At 38.1% G+C, this 15,789-nt stretch overlaps 1 protein-coding gene across 9 annotated transcripts in view; it reads right to left on the bottom strand.

Annotated features, from left to right (window-relative positions):
- FRS2 (fibroblast growth factor receptor substrate 2) overlaps nucleotides 1–15,789 on the bottom strand; it is a 121,015-nt gene that overhangs the window by 101,372 nt on the left and 3,854 nt on the right. For 3 of the 9 annotated variants that reach the window (XM_067009728.1, XM_067009729.1, XM_067009727.1), the window contains exon 2: nucleotides 13,195–13,220. The exons of the other annotated variants lie outside the window; for them this stretch is intronic. The gene's annotated coding sequence lies outside the window, so the exon portion shown is untranslated. The remainder of the gene's footprint in view (nucleotides 1–13,194; nucleotides 13,221–15,789) is intronic. 9 annotated transcript variants of the gene reach the window in all.

The following is a 15,789-nucleotide window of genomic DNA, read 5'->3' as shown; positions in this document are numbered from 1 at the left end:
AAGAAAACAATATAACAGCAGGTAATACTAATCTGGTTCCCTCTTCCTCTGATTCAAGTCCAATTATAAAACCAGGAAAATAGGGGAAAAAAATCTTGACGGGGGGTGGGGTACATAACATGGTAACATTTACGAAGAGGATTATATTTATTTTTTGTGAAAAAAATACCATTTTGGGGGGTCTCTTGTTAACACTATGACATTTATGACTTAGCCATCTAATCACACAGCTATATCACTATGTACAATATAAATTTTACAGACTTAATTACTTGTTTAAAAAAATGTAGCTCAAAGGTTTGTTGTCATAACCGATTACAGTATTCTGAAGGCTAGAATATCTCAGTAAGTGAAAGATGCTAGCTGGCTTATCAAAAAAAATTAGTATATTCCTTTGCCACATTCACCTGGACTAATGTCAAAAAAGAAAAAGAAATTAAAATCGCGAAATAAAGTTACACTCAAGAAAGCAGGAGGAGGGCTTCCCTGGTGGCACAGTGCTTAAGAATCCGCCTGCCAATGCAGGGGACACAGGTTCGAGCCCTAGTCCGGGAAGATCCCACCCACGGAGCAACTAAGCCCGGGAACCACAACTACTGAGCCTGCGCTCTACAGCCTGTGATCCACAACTACTGAGCCTGTGCTCTAGAGCCCGCGAGCCACAACTACTGAAGCCCGCGCACCTAGAGCCCGTGCTCTGCCACAAGAGAAGCCACCTCAATGAGAAGCCCGCGCACCGCAACGAACAGCAGCCCCTGCTCAGCATAACTAGAGAAAGCCCACGCGCAGCAACAAAGACCCAACTCAGCCAAAAATAAATAAATAAATTTATTTTTTTAAAAAACAAGAGAGTTTCCCTGGTGGCGCGGTGGTTGAGAATCCACCTGCCCATGCAGGGGACATGGGTTCGTGCCCTGGTCCGGGAAGATCCCGCATGCCGCGGAGCGGCTGGGCCCGTGAGCCATGGCTGCTGAGCCTGCGTGTCCAGAGCCTGTGCTCCACAACGGGAGAGGCCACAACAGTGAGAGGCCCGCGTACCACAAAAAAAAAAAAAAAAAAAAAAAGCAAGTAGGAGGAAAAAGTGCTTTAGAATTAATATGTGGAGTTCATATATCTTGATATTTACAAAGCAAAAGGAGAATGTTATCAACTGATAAGTTTCATTTTTATTCTATTTTATTTTATATTTACTAGTAAACATATACTAAATGGCTCAAGAGTGTCCAACGTACTTGATAAACTTAACTAAAGAGTAATACTAATCATAATATTAATTATAATCATACCAAAGTTACAGATTAACAACCACACAAATGAACATTTAAATTCATATCAATGGTTTTCAATCCTGGGTCAAGTACCACCTAAGGTAGAACTGAAAGTTCTTTAAGCTATTTTCAAGATTTAAATAGCCTAAAAGCCTCACATACTGTCTGAAATATAACTTTTTCCACTAACTATATACATATCCGTTTCTTTAGATCCTAATGGCTCAACTGATGCTTCATGAAATAACAATAGACAGATAAAGATTGATCAGATTCCTAACTAAGAAGGAAATTTAACAGAAGGAAGAGCAAAGTTTATGTCTGTTCCCCACTCCATTTTTCCCCTTTACATTCTTTTATTTCACAATTACCTTAGCAGTTACAACACTGCAAGATCTTAGTCTTGTTCTCACATATACATAGCCAACATAAAATAAAAACAAATGATTGTAAGCCTTATTTTCACCTTGGGATGCACCCTCATTCTTTACATAGTTAGTACAAAAGAAACACTAAGGAGGAAAATGAAAGAAGGGCCCAAGATGTGGGATAACTGCAAAAACACAACCCCAAACATACCTGAAGACCACTCGAAAGTACTTAATGGCTGGGTAAATAAGATGACCTAAAAGGCATCTAGCACCTGCACAGGAGGCAAAACGACGTGCTGTATTTGAGCCTTATACAGATCTAGATACAAATCCAGTAAGTCCCCTACATACGAACCTTCAAGCTGCAAACATTCAAAGATATGAACATGAATTCACACATCCAGTCACGTAAGTTAGTTCATGTATCTGGCGTACACTGTCATGTGCGTACATTGTCACGTACGTGCATCCTCTACAAGTTTGTGCTTCTGTGTACTTTATAGTACAGAGTACAATAGTACAGTATCTTTATTTCAAGCCCAGGATGTGAGTGAAATTGCAGCTTACCCTCTGTCTCCTATTGCTGGCGACCCTTCAGCTCTACCATCTCCCTCCTCATCTCCCTCTCCAGTCAGTAACTCTTTTTTACCTGTTCACTCAATGCCAGCCCCCCATGCCAGCTGTTGTACTGTACTACTGTACTTTTCAAGGTAGTGTACTGTAAGATTAAAAATGTTTTCTTTATTTTTTGTTTGATTTTTATGTATTAATTTGGAAAAAGTATTATAAACCTATTACAGTACAGTAAGTCCCCGAGTTCCATTCCGAGAGCACGTTCCTAAGTCCAATTTGTTCGTAAGTCCTAGGGCTCCATCATTTATTACCTGCCTGACCTTGGGAATCTTACTTAACTCTGAAGCCTCAGTGCTCTCCTCTATAAAACAGAAATGAGAATAATAATTCAATAGAAACTCATCTAACAGGACCTCTACTTTATCAACTTAGAGAAATAAAGAGCTTAAATTCCTCCATAAATCACTTCTTAATGTCCATCACAGGCTGACCACTTGCACCTGGTAGTCCTCTAAGTCAACCACTTTCTGTGTCCTCACCCTTTTACTCTCACCAAATGAGCTGGAGGCTTAACAAGAGCCAGCTGTTTGTTCCCAAACCCATGTATGCCAACTGCACTTGTTACTGTAATTATGTAATTTAAGATTATGTAAACTGATGAATTATGAGCGTGAAAGGGGTTGTTTCTCCAAAAATTATGTTGAAAAGTTCAGAAAGATTCAAAGGCTACTTATTTTTTGGAAGTTATTATAGAGTTATATGTATGTAAAACAGCTTTAAGAGAATAGCAGAAAAAGAATAAAACTGTGGAAGGATTTTATTTAATACATTAAAAGTGCCTTTAAATTCTCTGTTCTAAAACGTATGGATACCAGGGGGGCGGGGGGGGGAATGAACTGGGAGATTGGGATTGACATATATACATTATTGATACTATGTATAAAATAGATAACTTATGAGAATCTACTGTATAGCACAGGGAACTCTACTCAATGCTCTGTGGTGACCTAAATGGGAAGGAAATCCAAAAAAGGGGGGGGATATATGTATACGTATAGCTGATTCACTATGCTGTACAATATAAACTAACACAATATTGTAAAGCAACTATACTCCAATTTAAAAAAAAACAAAAGATAAAATAAAATAAATTCTCTGTTCTATCAGACAACAATACTTAATAGATAAATGCCTCATGGGTGTGGATTATGCTAAAAAGACAACTCAGAACTCTAATGAAAGGACCCATCCATAAAGAAAAGCTCTGAGCCTATAGTGGGAAAAAATGGTGAAGGAGTGTATATTTGAGTTAAAATTTAAAATATATATCATTTTTTATGATTCCCTGCTAACCAACTTTTCCAACTTTCTACTCAACATCACATATGAGATCTTCCCATGTAGCTACCTCAAAAATTTACAGGAATATTATGACGACTAAATAAAATTAAGCACAGTGCTGGCACCCAATGACATTCAATTTAAAACTTCTGTTTTACTTTAAGGGTTTTGTTAGTACCCTGACGGTCTGACTACTACTCTAAGAATATAGTAATGCTTTCTTCCAAAACAGAAAAGTAAAAGGTGCACAATTTCCTTGTTATTCTGTTATTTTTATATTTGGGTACACTACACATACTCCATACATGATTAACCATATAACTCTGTGGTGGCCATCAAAAAAGCCGTCCAAGACTACTGAGACTGCAGGCTCCCAGGGTTACACAGTAAGGATAACATTACAGTAATGCAGGTAATGTATTAACATATCAGAGTGACCTGGCACCTAAAGCTGACAAAAAAGTAGGAAAAGTCAATGAGATGCTGGTGTGGTGCCAGTGGAGGGAGCAGCAGCTCTCTAAAGAGGGAACAAACAGAGGAAAAGGTCAAGGACCCAGATTGAGGAGAGTAACTAGGAGGTGATAATGGCAGAAACCAGAGAGGAAGCAAAGCAGAAACTGGTAATCATTCCGTAGGTAACAAACCTATAAACTGAAAAGGTTACAGGCAAGGTAAAGAGAAGGATCTGGTGATTCAACTTCCTGCTCAGAACCGCTGAACACTGGCACAGATATTAAAATGCTTTTCCAAATAACTTAAAAGCAAAATCACCTTTTTAAAAGTTCATGTCATTTTGACATTACAATCAATTTTACTCCTCATGGAAAAACTGTTACAGAAAGAAATGCACTCTAAAATTAGAACAATGAAGTACCTTTTCACCTTATTAAGTTGGGGGGGGGAAAGTAACACTAATATCCAATCTAACAAAGATACAGTGAAACAGTACTAGTAATACCGTCCCCTTTTGAAAAGCAATTTGACTGAATGTCTCAGGATTAATAAACCTTTATATCCTTTGGCTCAGTATCACACATCTGGGAATCTGCTATAAGGAAATAACCAAAATTATAAAAAAATATATATACTCGGGTGTTTTCTGCAACGTTTCTTATAATAGCAAAAATTAAGTATGATGATAACACAGGAAATACTTAATATAATGTTGAGTTTAAAAAAGCAAACAAGGAGGGACTTCCCTGGTGGCATACTGGTTAAAAATCCACCTGCCAATGCAAGGGACATGGGTTCGATCCCTGGTCCAGGAAGATCCCACATACTGCAGAGCAACTAAACCCATGCACCACAACTACTGACCTGCAAGCCACAACTACTAAGCCTGCGCGCCACAACTACTGAAGCGCAGGTGCCTAGAGCCCAAGCTCCGCAACAAGAGAAGCCACCACAATGAGAAGCCCACACACTACAACGAAGAGTAGCCCCTGCTCGCCACTAGAGAAAGCCCATGCGCAGCAACCAAGATCCAACATAGCCCAAAATAAATAAAATTTTTTAAAAACACTTTTAAAAATTAGAAAATTTTAAAAAAGCAAACAAGGGAATTCCCTGGCGGTCCAGTGGTTAAGACTCCACACTTCCACTGCAGGGGGCACGGGTTCGACCCCTGGTCAGGGAACCAAGATCCCACATGCCACACAGTGCAGCCATAAAATAAAAAAAAAATTTTTTTAAGCAAACAAAATTGAACATACACTATAAATATGATATAAAACATCATAAAAACGGGATGTAAAAAAAAACCCGAATGATGACTGTATTAGAGTGGTAGATTCAAAATCTGTTTTTTCTACAATCTAACCTTTCTGAAATGTTATTTTACATTTACAATTAAAACAAATTATATTTTTAAAACATGCATCTCGAAAGGTTACACACTGTATAATTGCATTCTTACAGCATTCTCAAAATGACAAAACTAGTGATGGGGGGATGGGCTGTGAATACAAAGAGGTAGCACTAAGGAGTTCTGTGGAGATGGAACAGTTCTGTATCTTGATTGTGGTAGCGGTTAAACAAAACTGTATGTGGGATAAAACTACACAGAACTACACACACACAGAGAAATGTAGGTGGTATCTGTACATGGCCTGTATTCTAGTCAACAGTAACGTCCCAATATCAATTCCTCATTTTCCTATCGTATGACAGTTATCTAAGATGTCACTGTGGGGAAGCTGAATGAAGAGTACACAGGGCTATACTATTTTTGCAACTTTCTATAAATCTCTACCTCAAAATAAAAGTCAAAAAAAAAATATGCACTTGCATGTATAACATTAAACTTTTTTGAGGGAGTGGGAGACAAGGGAATGTAAAAAAGCCGTGTAATATATAACTTCCAAGACACTACTCCTAGTAACTATTCATAAAACCCCATAGGAAGCAAATGGCAGTCTTTATACTGAATGTAATTTACTTAGGTCAGGCTTTAATAAAAGGCTTCAATTTAAATTAAAGCTATCAGTCAATGTTCAGAACATGCTTAACTGAGTAGTTTTCAGTCTCAAACCCTATACTTACATAATCCATTAAGTAAGAGTCCTCAGAATTTTCTCCCTTGCCAGAAAAGTTTCAGCAGATATAAATAAGATTTTCTTACATATATTCAATTTAAATATATAAATGACTGGGCTTCCCTGGTGGTGCAGTGGTTGCGAGTCCGCCTGCCGATGCAGGGGACACGGGTTCGTGCCCCAGTCCGGGAAGATCCCACACGCTGCGGAGCAGCTGGGCCCGTGAGCCGTGGCCACTGAGCCTGCGCGTCCGGAGCCTGTGCTCCGCAACGGGAGAGGCCACAACAGTGTGAGGCCCGCGTAGCACAAAAAAAAAAAAAAAATATATATATATATATATAAATGACTAATACAGACAAAGGGATATATTAATAGTTCATCACCTCTGGATTGTGCTCCATGACAACAACCACATCTATCTGAATTCACCATTTTAACCTCAGCACCCCGCATGGTTCTTGATAGCTAGTAGGCTCCCAATAACTGAAGCGGAGGAATGAATTCGTGTTCTAACCAAGGTTCTATGCCTAAGTCCCTCCAGCTTTAACCAAGAAAAGGAGGTAGAAAGTAAAAGGGGAAAAAAGGTGAATGTGGATAGGGCCCAGTTTCTACCAATTCACCAGGTCAAAAGATTACATTAACCAACACTACATTCTAGTATCGGTGAAAAAGTTGACCTTAGAAAAACTTTAAGTCATTTCCTCCAATCAGCGAAATCTTCAAGACTAGTTTAACAATTAGAAAAAGAATTGAACTAATATCAGAAAATCTGCCTCACTGATCTTTATCACCTAATGCCTTTATGAAAGCCAAATCTGAGGGAATCCCCTGGAGGTCCAATGGTTAGGACTCCACACTCTCACTGCTGAAGGCCCAGGTTCAATCCCTGGTCAGGAAACTAAGGTCCCACAGGCTGTGTGGCGTGGCCAAGAAAAAGAAAGCCAAATTTTCTTTGCTATGTGCAAATCCATTAACTTTTTAATCTGAAAAAAATCTTAGCTACAGTTATGCAAAGCATCAGAAAATCCTTCTACACAAGCTTTAAACTCTAAGCAATTATGTATATTATCATATACCTATATATACTTACACATTATACATATACCTATATTTATATATAAATATAAAATACGTGAAAAGTAATACAATTACATTAGAACTACTATCATATAAGACCCTCAAGTCATATAGCAACTCATGTCTATATGATATTTATTCATTCAACTGTCTGAAGTACTGACAACACAGTAAACAAGACATAGACCATGCCCTGAGTTAACAGTCTATCTACCAACTTAAAAGGCAACTGTACCTAAAGAAAAAAACTTCAGGGCTTCCCTGGTGGCGCAGTGGTTGAGAGTCCGCCTGCCAATGCAGGAGACACAGGTTTGTGCCCCGGTCCGGGGGGATCCCACATGCCACAGAGCAGCTGAGCTCATGAGCCATGGCCGCTGGGCCTGTGCGTCTGGAGCCTGTGCTCCGCAACGAGAGAGGCCACAGCGGTGAGAGGCCCGCGTACCGCAAAAAAAAAAAGAAAAAAAACTTCAGAAAACAAGGGTTTGAATTCCAATGCTACCTCTTATTAGCTAGCTATGTTTCTGAATCTTAGTTTCCAGAACTATAAAATAGGTACTATTTCCATAAAGATTAAAATAAGATCATAAAATACAGGCATACCTAAGACATACTGCAGGTTCAGTTCCAGACCACCACAATAAAGTATCGCAATAAAGCGAGTCACACAAATTTTTCTGGTTGCCCACTGCATGTAAAAGTTATGTTTATGCTATCCTGTAGTCTGAAGCATACAACAGCATTACATCTAAAAAAAAAACCCTATGTACATACCTGAATTTAAATAAAAAGTTGTTTGCCTTAAAAAAAAAAAAACCTTTATTGCTAAAAAACGCTAACCATCATCTGAGCCTTCAGAAAGCCATAGTAGTTAACATCAAAGATCACTGATTATAAATCACCATAACAAATAATAATAATGAAAAAGTTTGAAATATTGTGAGAATTACCAAAACGTAACACAGACATGAAGCAAGCAAATGCTATTGGAAAAATAGCACCAATAGACTCACTCAACAAAGGGTTGCCACAAACCTTTGATTTGTAAAAAACGCAATAGAATGAAGTACAATAAAAGCAATTTTTTTTTTAAAAAAAGCAATAAAAAAAGCAATAAACAAGGTATGTATAAAAATGCTTGGCAGGGGCTTCCTTGGTGGCACAGTGGTTAAGAATCTGCCTGCCAAGGCAAGGGACACAGGTTCGAGCCCTGGTCCGGGAAGATCCCACATGCTGCAGAGCAACTAAGCCTGTGTGCCACAACTACTGAGCCCTCATGCCACAACTACTGAAGCCTGTGCACCTAGAGCCCGTGCTCCGCAACAAGAAGCCACCACAATGACAAGCTTGCACACTGCAACCAAGAGTAACCCCCATTCGCTGCAACAAGAGAAAGCCCATGTGGCAACGAAGACCCAACGCAGCCAAAAAAAAAAAAATGCTTGGCCAACTAGAAAGCACTATACAAATGAAAAGATATATTATTACTGTACTTAGCTTTTCATTAAGAAAAAGCAAAACATAATGCTAGGATCTCCCTGAAGGTTGCTTACTAATTATAAGGGGAAAAACAGTAACTATACAGTGAATAAACAAGTCAACACCCTGACCAAAATTAAAATCGCTAATGAGGGGCAAATGGACATATGTATATCACCATGTGACATCCTGAGAGGGACACATATCTTTTGCAGTAGTCTGGCTGAAAATAAATAACCTGAAATCATGAGGCAAATCAGGCAAATGCAAATTGAAAAACTTTCTATAAAATAACTTACCTATATTCTTTAACTGCATAAAAGACAAAGAGAAGCTAAGGAACTCTTCCACTTTAAAGGAGACTAAAAGGAAAGGACAACCAAATACAAGATATGATCGAATCTACAGAATTGGAATATAAAGTGTATGCACACTAAAGTATTTATCAATGTTAAACTTTGGAATTTGATAACGGTACTGTGATTACATAAGAGAATACCTTATCCTTAGAAAATACACCCTGGGGTATTAAGAAGTAAAAAAGGCATGCAACATACTCTTCAATGGTTCACAAAAATAAATAACAATGTGTGTGTGTGCCGTAAGACAAATATGGCAAAATGTTAAAAATTGGTAAATACAGGTAAAGGGTGTAAGAGTCTACTATATCACTCCTGCAACTTTACTGTAAGTTAGAAATTATTTCAAAATAAAAAGTTTAAGAACACAGGATACTAATCTCCATGGGGTTACTCATAAGCTGTAAGCTATATACTATTTTTTAAAAATCACTCTGCAAAATTAATAGAGAGAAATTTCTAAGGAACTTCACAGTCCAATTACAAAACAAATTAGGAAAACACAGCACCATGAGCAAGAGCCAGCAAAACAAACAGCAGAATCACATCTGCAAAGACTTCAGATACTGTATTCCCTGGTGGCACCGTGGTTAAGAATCCGCCTGCCAATGCAGGGGACAAGGGTTTGAGCCCTGGGCCAGGAAGATCCCATGTGCCGCAGAGCAACTAAGCCCATGCACCACAATTACTGAGCCAGCGCTCTAGAGCCCGCAAGCCACAACTACTGAGTCCACGTGCCACAACTACCAAAGCCTGCGTGCCTAGAACCCGTGCTCCGCAACAAGAGAAGCCACCGCAATGAGAAGCCTGCTCACCGCAACAAAGAACAGCCCCTGCTCGCCACAACTAGAAAAAGCCCGCACATGGCAACGAAGACCCAATGCAGCCAAAAATAAAAAATAAATAAATAAGTTTATTTAAAAAAAAAAAAAAAAGACTTCAGATACTGGAATTATCAGACAAATATAAAATATGTATATTTAATAGATTTTTAAGAAATTAAAGATATCTTGAGAACATGACTAAAAAAGGAATAACTATAAAAAAAGGATAAACAGTCTTAAAAAAGGAACTGAATGGAACTTCTGGAGATTAAAAAAACATAGTAAATCAAATTTTTAGAAACTCAGTAAACATGGTACAACACAGATGAACCCTAAAGACATTATGCTGAGTGAAATGAGCCAGACAAAAGGACAAATATGTATGATCCACGTATATGAGGTACCTAGAATAGTTAAATTCATGGAAGTAAAATAGTTGTTGCCAGGGGCTGGGTGAAGAGGGAACAGGGACTTACTGTTGAATGGGTACCGATTTCATGAAGTTTATGATGATGAAAAAAGTCCTGGAGATGGACAGTGGTGCTAATTGCATAACATAGTGAATATAATTAATGTCACTGACCTGTACGCTTTAAAATGGTTAAAATGGTAAATTCTATTTACGTATATTTTAGCACAATAAAAAAAATTGATATAATTGTTAAAGTGAAAAAAATTCAATAAAACAGGTGAACAAAGCTGAAGTGAGAATTAGCTAACTGGAAGAAAAGATACTCATTATCCAAAACACAATACAGAAAAATACAGAAATGGAAAATATAAAAAACAGGTTAAGAGGCCTGGTGGATAGAGTAGAAAGATCTAACATACTTCAAATACAAGTTTCAGATAGAAAGTATAGAAAATAAAATCTGAGGAGAAAATGGCCAACAGTTCTCCAAAATTGTTGAAAGACACCAATCTTCAGATTCCAAAGGCGACTGAATACCAAGCATGATAAATAAAAGAAACCGTCTTCTAGACATATCAAAATGAAAGTGCAGAACACCAAGGACAAAGAAAAGATTCTAAAACTAGCTATAATGAAACAACAGATACAGTCGTCTCTCGGTTATCCAAACGGGAACGGTTCCAAGACGCCACAGGATACCCTCTGATGTTCAAGTGCCTTATATAAAATTGTGAGTATTTGCATATAACCCATGCATGTCCTCGTGTATACTCTAGATTTCTTCTAATACTTAATACAGTGGAAATGCTATATAGATAGTTGTCAACATGCAACAAATTCAAGTTTTGCTTTTTGGAACTTTCCAGAATTTTTTTCTGAATATTTCAACCCATAGGTGGTTGAATCTGAGGATGCAGAACCTGCAGATATGGAGGGCCAACTGTTTCTCTAAAGAAATGACAAATTACACGAATTACCAATTTTTCAACAGCAATAAAAGCCAGAAGAGAATGGAATAAGATCTATAATAAAGAAAAAAATACTGCTAGCATTGAATGCACACTCAGAAAAGCTACCTTCAGGAATATGACTAAGGTACTTTCAAACAAATAAAAAGTTTTTCAACAAAAGACCCTCTAAAGGATATTCAGGCAGAGAGAAAATGACCTGATCCCAGATCCCAGACAGGAAGTCTGAGATGCAAATGGAAATAAGCAAAGACACTTGTAAATATATAGGCAAATAAAAGCAACAGTGTTTAAAACAAGAATAGTATCTAATTTGTTGGGAGTCAGGGAGAACTAAGATAAAGGAAAACTACACAGAATTTAACTTCCAAATGTGAAGAGAGGAAAATGGATTTTTTTAAAATACATTCACCAAAATTAAAAAGAAAATCAAGGGAATGATTAACACAAAATTCAGATGGCGGTTACTTAGGAACCATGTCAGAGAACACAAGTGGTAAGAAGTACAAAGGGGCTTCAAAGAGGCACTGTTCTACTGTTTAAGCTAGTTAGTGGTACATGGTAGTTCATTTTATAATTATTTAAGTAGGACATTTATTATCCTATATGCTTTTGTAATAAAAGTAAATCTTAAAAATCAACACAAGAAAAAAACCAAAAGGCTAGTCATCATTCCCTAAAAATCTAGAATATGTCCCAGACCTTGGTATTTAAAATTGAAAGAATTTTAAAAGATTCATTATTTTATTTAACAACTACCTATTGAGTGCCTATAACTGAGCTGAGGGGTGGCACGAAGATTCCTAACCTCTCTTCTCCCTCTTGTCTTCCTAACCCTAGAGAGCAGCACTAATACAATAGCCACAAGGGGCTGTTCACACTTAAAGTTAATTAAAATTGAATAAAATTTAAAATTCAGTTCCTCTGTAACACTAGACACAATTTAAGTGTTCAGTAGCCATTTGAGGTCCACTATATTAAATAATGCAGATACAGAAATTTCCATCACTCCAGTAAGTTTATTAGACAATGCTGCTATATTTTTATAACATTAGAAATATACTGATAATTGAATAATCTTAAATTTTCGGATGTTCTTACTTTTTTTTTTTTTTTTTTTTTGTGGTACGTGGGCCTCTCACTGTTGTGGCCTCTCCCGTTGCAGAGCACAGGCTCCGGACGCGCAGGCTCAGTGGCCACGGCTCACGGGCCCAGCCGCTCCGCGGCACATGGGATCTTCCCGGACCGGGGCACGAACCCGTGTGCCCTGCATCGGCAGGCGGACTCTCAACCACTGCGCCACCAGGGAAGCCCCTGTTCTTACTTTCATAATTATTAAATCTCCTTTCAGAGTCATTTTATTTCTATGAAACTACAGCTCCTTAGTAGTATTTTAAAATAGTTTGCTGGGCTTCCCTGGTGGCGCAGTGGTTGAGAGTCCGCCTGCCGATGCAGGGGACGCGGGTTCGTGCCCCGGTCCGGGAAGATCCCACGTGCCGCGGAGGGGCTAGGCCCATGAGCCGTGGCCACTGAGCCTGCGCGTCCGGAGCCTGTGCTCTGCAACGGGAGAGGCCACAACAGTGAGAGGCCCGCATAACGTGGAAAAAAAAAGAAAAAAAGAAAGTTTGGTATTTGTTAAGAAATATGTAGAAAGTGTGAGGACCTCTCCACCATCTCCCGTGTCTCACCAAAACCATCAGAATACAGGATTTTTTTTTTTAATGAGCCAAAATTAAACAGTTAAGCACAGTGCTACTAAATTGTAATACAAGCCACATCAAAAGGACACAAAAATCCACAGGATGAACACATGACCCTTCTTGGGGGCACCAACTTTAGTTGGCAGTACTTTAAAATACTGTTTACATACATATAAAATAGCAAAATGCAAAATTCATATGAGTTTTTAAAAACAAAACGCTATAGGCATCATGAAATTTTCTACTTATAGCAGGACACTCTGGGCCGCACCTCCAGACTTCCGAACATACCATTCATTTCTGCCGTCAGCAGCACTCTGGAGGAAAAATTGAAGCATTCTTAAAATAAATGAATTCTACATGATTTTTTAATTTAACAGAAACAATGATGTACAACAAAACTCTATAAAACAATGGCATCCTTAATATCTAAAGCAGCAAACCTCCACTTTCTTTAAAATTAAAGGACAGAGGGCCTAAGCTGTTTCAGCTTAACCTGAACATTTTGCTTTAGGCATTCTAACACAAATTATGTATTTCTATAGCACTCGAATTTTTTAAATTACCTAACCAAAAACATTGGAAGGAAACAAATGTTAAGCCTTAATTTAACAGTCACTTAGGATAGGTTTCCAACTTAAGTTTTCTCCCAACTCTAAGTGAACCAGGGGGTCAATAAGCTTCTCATCTAAACAGCTGAATGCAATTTCAATAAACACTTATGCTAATAACTGTTTTGTGTCCCCAGGAGGACTTCTGGGGCTCCACTTACATAACCCATTATGCAAAGTACTGAACCATTCTCTTTCTCTAGAAAGCATCCTGAATACCAATATGTGTACAAGGTTTACTTGCTATATTAAACGAAGATTTTTCTCACTCTAGCATCAAGGATCCTGCAGGAGAGGTGAAAAGGAAAGCCACTTTCTGCTACTTCACTATGTCAAAGGCGAGGTATTTGTCTTCCTGGCTCATCAACAGAGGATGACTTACACCAGCGGCCCCCACGGTTCGCTGGTCTCCTCATGGGACTCCGGTTGAGAAACACAGCTTTAAACAAATAATTTGGAGCAACTTGTTTGAACTCATCTGAAAACAATCTGAACTGCTCCTTGAAATGTGCCGTAAGTATTCATGTAAAACTTGACAAAATTAGATGCAATGGAGGTGAGAATCACAATACAGCTCCTGTAGGGTAGTCCAAGGGTAGAATGTACCCCAAACCTAACTTGAATATGCATAAATATGTTGGATGAGTACTCCCCCCGCAATCTCCTGGCTCTGTTTAAACCAAGATTTTCAGATTTCACAAAGTCGTAATCTTTAGGTGACAAAAAAGGGTGGAGGATAGGGGGGAACGAACACAGAGTTGCCAACTTTTATTCTGCCAAAGACATTTAAAAAGAAAATAACTACCAATTACTATCCCCATTATTTCTTTAAAAAAAAAAACCTAATATGCTTATACCAAAAATGGTAAGAGGTAATTTTAGAAAAAAAAATATTATCTTCTAAATTCAATAAGTGTATGTTTATGAGAAGTTCACTCATTCTCATTTCACTTCAGACAAGTGAAAACTTTGTCGTGGACTGACACCACTCCACAGTCCAACATTTGGGAACCACGGATCTAAGCAGCTAACTCCCACCTGGAAAAAGAAAGCAATGGTAGCACATGCCCAAACCAAACATTAACCTATTCAATAGTGAGAAAATTGAGGCTTGGAGGGGTTTAGGGACTCTCCCAAGGTCACAGACCAAGAATTTTGACATGGGTCTGTCTGATTCCAGAGTCAGAGTTCCTAACCATCACGCTGAATTTCCTCTAATATTCTTCCAGTGGTAAAAAGATCCATCCCAATCCAGTCACCTTTGTGACCAAGGACAACCAAGGAATTTCCAAGACAGCTGGCAGGAGTGAGAGGTGTACTCCCTGGCCATCACTCAGACTGAAGCTAAATGGAACTCCTGACCTTTGCCTCATGAATAGCAGGCTCACGGCAACTAAGCTAACCAGCCCAGACAAAGCACACACAAACCCCTGCCTCCGTCAACACTGACACAGGACTCCTCCGTGTTCCCAAGTGCCTGGCTTTCACTCTGTGAAAGCCATATTCCTAAAAACAAAAGGAATGTATGAATGATCAAGAAAGAAATAAACACTTCCATGGTAACTCAGTCTAAAAATAATCAACTTGCCCTCAAAAAGTTACAACTCTAAGCCTCATTCTGCAAATAATTACAATCTTTTACACACTGATACACAGGTTCCTTTAAATTGAATATCTAAACAGAAAACCACAGGAGGTTCTGTAAGTCTATAGTTCTTAAATAGTTTCCAAATTAAAATATATAGTTTTTACATACGTATCATTATATGATGGATAAAAAGTGTCTTATCATTCTATCTCTCTAGGGTAGTCCAAACATTAGAGACAAAACTACTCGTTAATCAAAAGTACTTATAAAAGAGAGTTGAAAGAAAAATACGTTATTAAATACCATTTTCTATGAAAAGCACTATTAGCAGCCAGTAGTAACAGGAGGCACAAAAATTATCTTTGAATAATCAGAAGTTCTTGATATTGAAACCAAAACTGAAAGTCATACATATAAATAAAGAGAATACTTAAAGAGAATAAATAAAGAGAATAAAAAGCAATATCAGAGAATTGCTTCCATATCACTTGCCGACAAACGTCCAAAAGGAACGACCAAACAGCTCTACAGTAACCACAGACTAACACCCTGAACCAAATGAGTCTGAAATAGTTCTTCCTCTCTGAAATAGAGTAATGATAGCACAGTATTCTTACTAGCAATGGCAAGAAAGTTTTGTTTCCCAATTAGATTTTCAATGATCGGATTCTTTTCTATTCCATCTGA

Source organism: Kogia breviceps, chromosome 12, assembly GCF_026419965.1.
Source record: "Kogia breviceps isolate mKogBre1 chromosome 12, mKogBre1 haplotype 1, whole genome shotgun sequence".
Lineage (NCBI taxonomy): Eukaryota > Metazoa > Chordata > Mammalia > Artiodactyla > Physeteridae > Kogia > Kogia breviceps.
Note: the sequence above shows the minus strand (reverse complement) of the source record. Positions and strands in the feature narration are given on the sequence as shown.